General features: G+C 37.6%; 1 protein-coding gene across 1 annotated transcript in view; it reads right to left on the bottom strand.

The window, feature by feature from the left end:
* JMJD1C (jumonji domain containing 1C) overlaps nt 1–5,948 on the bottom strand; it is a 310,806-nt gene that overhangs the window by 143,448 nt on the left and 161,410 nt on the right. The window lies entirely within an intron of this gene.

Here is a 5,948-nt window from a genome sequence, read left to right as displayed (position 1 = left end):
GCACATTCTGCACATGTATCCCAGAACTTAAAAGTAAAATTAAAAATAAAATAAAACATTTTCACAAGAAAAAAAAAAAAAAAAAAAAAAACACTAAAGCAATTGTTTTGTCCTACACTTTAAAATTCTGTTTTGTCCTACACTTTAAAAAAACTTACTATAACTACTTCCATAGGAAGTGGAAACCAATCCGCTTCCTATGAGTACATACAGAGCTACTTCATTCTTTTAAATGGCTGACTGCATTCTATTCCACTGGACAAATGTAACATAATTTATTAAACTCTATTTTTCCTTGAGACAAAGTCTCGCTCTTTTGCCCAGGCTGAAGTGCAGTGGTGGAATCATGGCTCACTGCAGCCCTGACCTCCTGGGCTCAAGCAATTCCTCCCACCTAAGCCTCCTGAGTAGCTGGGACTACTGGCATGAACCACTGCACTCAGTTTATTTAACAAATACTTAGGCTGTTTCCAATCTTCTAATACACACAAGAAGCCCTGTACTCAAGTCATTTCCCATAAATGCATGTAGACTGGACAATAAGTTACGAGAAGAAAAATGCCTGAGTAAATGAATATATATGATCAGAAATACATTCCACAAGCTTTATATCTGTATATACTCATAACCAGCAATGAATGAGAGTGGCAGTCTTCCCACGCTCTTTTCAAAAACATCTGTTCAAAACATTTGATCTTTGCTAATCTGATATTTGAAAAATAGAAAAAAAAAGTATCCCATTATAGCTTTAATCTTCCATGAGAACCATTTGATAAGTGGCAAGTTGTATGTTTATCTTCACAGACGGTTAAGATTAAAGAAAATGTGAAAGATACCTTTACAACATCTTGAAACTACGTTTTTACTTCAATTCTGAATCATGTATGAATATCAAAATCTTAAGTCAATATTTAAAATGTTTACCAAGTTGAGACTGTTGCAGTCTGACTACTAGTCCTAGACCCAGACAGTAATTAGCGAAAGCTCTAGCACAAGCTGGACTTAGTAAAGAGGCCATTTGTAAGGTCAGGTCTTATTTGGAATTAGCCAAAGTTATGGCCTCTTAAAAAGTAGATTCAAATAAAAATCAAATAATTACACTTTAGAAACAAAACAACAGTGATAAATATCTACTTCTTTCTAAAGTTTACATACATATACAGAAACTAATTTTTCTGAGACAGAGTCTTACTCTGTTGCCTATCATAGCTCACTGTAACCTCAAACTCTTGGGCTCAAGCGATCCTCCCACCACAGCCTCTCGAGTAGCTGGGACTACAGGCACACACCACCATAAACAGCTAGAAACTTTCTTGAAATTCAAAGAAAGTCATAGGAAAAAAATTGTGTTGTAATATTCACTAATGGACTAAGCATGTTTTAATACAGTTTATTCAATCACTCACTGACTAGTTCTTGGACTAATGATTTAAAAATCTTTGCATCTAAGATCTTTCACCTATTAACCTGTTAAAATGCTTATATGTATTGTGACTCATTCAGGGAACAGAGGCATTCTTCTAACTTACTGAAAAAGACATGCTTGTGCCTTTTTTTTTGTTGTGGTAGTGTTGAGACAGAGTCTCGCTCTGTCGCCCAGGCTGGAGTACAGTGGTGCAACCTTGACTCACTGCAGCCTTTGCCTCCCCGGTTCCAGTGATCCTCCTGCCTCAGCCTCCCGAGTAGCTGGGATTGCAGGCACGCACCACCACACCCAGCTAATTTTTGTATTTTTAGTAGAGACAAGGTTTCATCACTTTGGCCAGGCTGGTCTTGAACTCCTAACCTCAGGTTATCTGCCTGCCTTGGCCTCCCAAAGTGCTAAGATTACAGGTGTGAGCCACCATGCCTGGCCTGCTTGTGCTTTTAATCAATCCCACTGCTAAATGACCACCTCACGTATAACGTGCATATGTGATTCATAACACGTTATTTCTTGTACTGCTATGTTGCTTTGTAAGCACAAAGACATTTCATGAATCTAAGATCAATAGCATAAAACTATTTGGATACGGGTTTAAAAAAACATTTTTCATTTCTGTCACAGTAATAAAATAGCTCATTGCCCCAGAAGGTCATTAATAATAGCTTGTTATCTTTGCCAAGCAAAAAATAACCAAGATTCTTGTTTATCATTAATATTTCCAGATACTCTAAATTCATACTAAGAGCTTTTCTGATAACAATATGATAGTTTCAGAAGGAACAGTAAGCAGATCCCTGAGAAGCCAGTGTCTGTTACGGATCCGATGTTAGAAACAAACATTCTTATGACACTAATCTTACTCTACCTTGAATTACAGTAATTACTGGACCTGTTTGAGCAAGGACTTTGCCTTACTCATCTTTGTATTCCTGGCATTATCTTTCTATCAGAGTATTCTTCTTATAATTAGTACTATATAAAATATCTTAATTGTTATGACCTCAATATGGGACCAAAGACACAAACTTCAAACTTTTGAAAACCATTAAACATGAATAATAGTTGGTTACTGCCTTTGCCATTATCAGAAATGCAATCAAAATAACTCATATTGGATATCAGAAGGCGTTGGTAACAGAAGTTTGGGCATAAGGCTGTCTCTACTTTTCAGACACAGGCATGCCCAGATTGCTGGCTACATCTGAGAGAATGAGGACTTAAGATTCACAGCCAGGAATTTAAAAAAACAAAGCAAAACAAAAAACAGCAAAAAAACCCAGCTCCCTGTTGAAATTCAAAATGGGAAAGGGCTCAAGAACAAATAAAAGACACAGGATTTAATTAAACATTCATATTAATAAACTCTTGTTTTTGGGGTTGTCAGGAATAATTCAAAATGTAAGATTACTTTGTCTAAAATGCAAATCAACTTTTAATGTTGGTAGAATCTGCCACAATAATAATAATTATGACAATAGTCTGTATAGTAAAAACACTGGGAACTGGGTTGAGGGAGAAAAACTCAATTACATAAGGCCACATAAAACATCAGATGGCAATTGCTTTTGCTCTCTTTTAATCTGCATGCAAAGTCTAGGATTTGAAAATATATTCCATTGTGAAACTTAAATATAAATGTATATGTATATGTGTATATTTACACACACAGCAAATTGGTAAATAGCTATTAGCTGCCTGACACATCCAACTGAAGACTGACTAGGAAGCCAGGTGCAGTGGCTCACACCTGTAATCCCAGCACTTGGGGAGGCTGACCCAGGAGAATCACTTGAAGCTAGGAATTTGAGAACAGCCTAGACAGCAGAGCAAGACCTCATCTCTACCAAAAAAGTATTTTAAAATATAAGCCATGGTGCCATGTGCCTGTAGACCCAGTGACTTGCTAGGCTGAGGTGGGAGGACTCCTTGAGCCCAGGAGTTGAAAGTTGCAGAGAGTGGCCGGGCACGGTGGCTCACGCCTGTAATCCCAGCACTTTGAGAGGCCGAGGCAGGTGGCTCACAAGGTCAGGTGATTGAGACCATCCTGGCCAACATGGTGAAACCTCATCTCTACCAAAAATTTTAAAAAAATTAAAAATTAGCTGGGTGTGGTGGCACATACTTCTAGTCCCAGCTACTCTACTCGGGAGGCTGAGGCAGGAGAATCACTTGAACTCGGGAGGCAGAGGCTGCAGTGAGCCAAGATCGTGCCACTGCACTCCAGCCTGGCAACAGAACAAGACTCCATCTCAAAAACAAATTTAAAAAAATGTTGCAGTGAGCTCTAATTGTACCACCACTACACTCCAGCCTGGATGACATGGCAAGACTCTCTGACTCTCTCTCTCTCTTTGGAGACAAGGTCTCACAGTCTTGACTTCCCAGACTCAAGAGATCCTCCGACATCAGCCCCTAAGTAGCTGGGACTAGGGGCAAGCACCACCATGCTGGCATGTGTGTGTGTGTCTGTGTGTGTGTGTGTGTATGCGTTGAAAGATCTTTCTCAAAGGGATATTGCTATGCTTATACTCGAATTGTATTGTAACATAAGCAATTTGATTAAAAATCATTTTTCTGATATTTCTTCTTTGTGCAGTGGCACAATCTCAGCTCACTGCAGCCTCGAACTCCTGGGCTCAAGTGATTCTCCCTCCTTAGCCTTCTGAGTAGCTGGGACTATAGGCATGTGCAAACTCACTTTTTATTTTTTTGTAGAGTTGGAGTTTCACATTGTTGCCCACGCTGGACTCAAACTTCTGGGCACAAGCAATCTGCCCACCTTGGCCTCCTAAATACTGAGATTAGAGGTGTGAGCTACTGTGCCCAGTAGAGACCCCATCTCTTAAGAAAAAGACTTTGTCATTAGTTTATCATGTGGATTTTTTCTTTTTTTTTTTTTTTTTTTTAATTTTTAGAGTGAGTCTTGCTCTGTTGCCCAGGCTGGAGTGCAGTGGTGTGATCTTGGCTCACTGCAACCTCCACCTCCCAGGCTCAAGCGGTTCTCCTGCCTCAGCTCCAATGTAGCTGGGACTACAGGCGCCTGCTACCACACCGGGCTAATTTTTGTATTTTTAGTAGGGATGGAGTTTCACCACATTGGTCAGGCTGGTCTCAAACTACTGGCCTCAAATGATCTACCCACATTGGCCTCCCAAAGTATTGGAATTACAGGCGTAAGCCAATGTGCCCAGTCGGCAGAGTCTTGATATGACTTTTAGATTAATTTTTGGATCCGATGGTCTCATCAATATAGAGCCTCAAACTCCAGAAACTCACAATTCTGAAGGCTAGAAGTCTAAGATCAAGGTGGTTGTGAGATGAAACCAGATTTATAAAAGAAAAAAGAGATGACTGTGACATCACTTAAAAATTTTTTTTTGATTTAAAAAAGTGTATATATACCTGGGTTTACCTACTCCACATTTTATCTTAAGAGTCTAAATATTTCGAAACTAAAAATATCTAAGTACAATGACCTTATTTTTAAGTTTCCACTATTGAGCCTGTAGGAAAAGTATAAAAATGTTAAATATCAATAATCTATTAATAACGCCAGATGTATTATTGAGATAATAGACGTTTTCAAAAATTTTCCAAATATTCAATACAATGATAAATAAGCTTTACAGGTAGCTTTACTGCCATATGAAACAAAAATATTTATGACATGTTTATTAGGATCAATATTAAGTCTGGTCAATCATATTCCTCTTCATTTACCAGGGTTAGACATCCTGGAGTTAACTTCATTTTCTTTATTGAAAGATTCTTCTCAAAGGAATATTGCTACGCTTGTACTCGAACTGTACTGTAACATAGGCAATTTAATTAAAAATCATTTTTCAGATATTTCTTCTTAAACATTTATCTGAAAAGAGGTATTTAAATGCAAAATTTCTTTATTTAGATATTTTTACAGTGGTTGGTGTTCACAACAAATAATTCTGTGGATTCATCTAAAATTTCCTAATCTGTCTCTTTAAAAAAAAAAAAATCTTGCTCCTATTCCAAAAAGAAAGCATGAATGCTGAGATTTACAAAACTGGTTAATAGAATCACTGAATCATATATTTTAAAAACACATATGGAACAACTAGATATTATGCATTTCAGGATATTTCAATGTTTCATCATAACTATCACACATATTAAAAATAAGTAGGACAATTTAAAAGTAGGTTTAGGTTTCCGGGTTAAGATGGCGAATCATATACATTTATCTAATTTTAGTCCCTCCTGAAACCCTACTACAAACTACATCAGGAGAAATCTTTAAGAAAAATACCTCACAAGGAGAGGGGCAAAGTGGGTAGAAACAGAAAAAGCAATGTCATTTTGATAGAAAGCTGAATTTCAGGTGACAGAGAAGCTGAGAACCAACCCACTGTATACCACAGAATCTTAAAACAGGCATAAGAAATGGTAGCACCAGGTAAGACTGGCACTGGAGGCTAAGGAAGTAGAGGGTTAAAAAGCAAGGAGGATTTCAGTGACAGCCATTTAAGAAAAAAAAAAAAAAAAA

This window comes from Mandrillus leucophaeus, unplaced genomic scaffold (assembly GCF_000951045.1).
Source record: "Mandrillus leucophaeus isolate KB7577 unplaced genomic scaffold, Mleu.le_1.0 Scaffold694, whole genome shotgun sequence".
NCBI classification, from domain to species: Eukaryota; Metazoa; Chordata; class Mammalia; order Primates; family Cercopithecidae; genus Mandrillus; species Mandrillus leucophaeus.
This window is presented reverse-complemented; position numbering and strand designations above follow the sequence as displayed.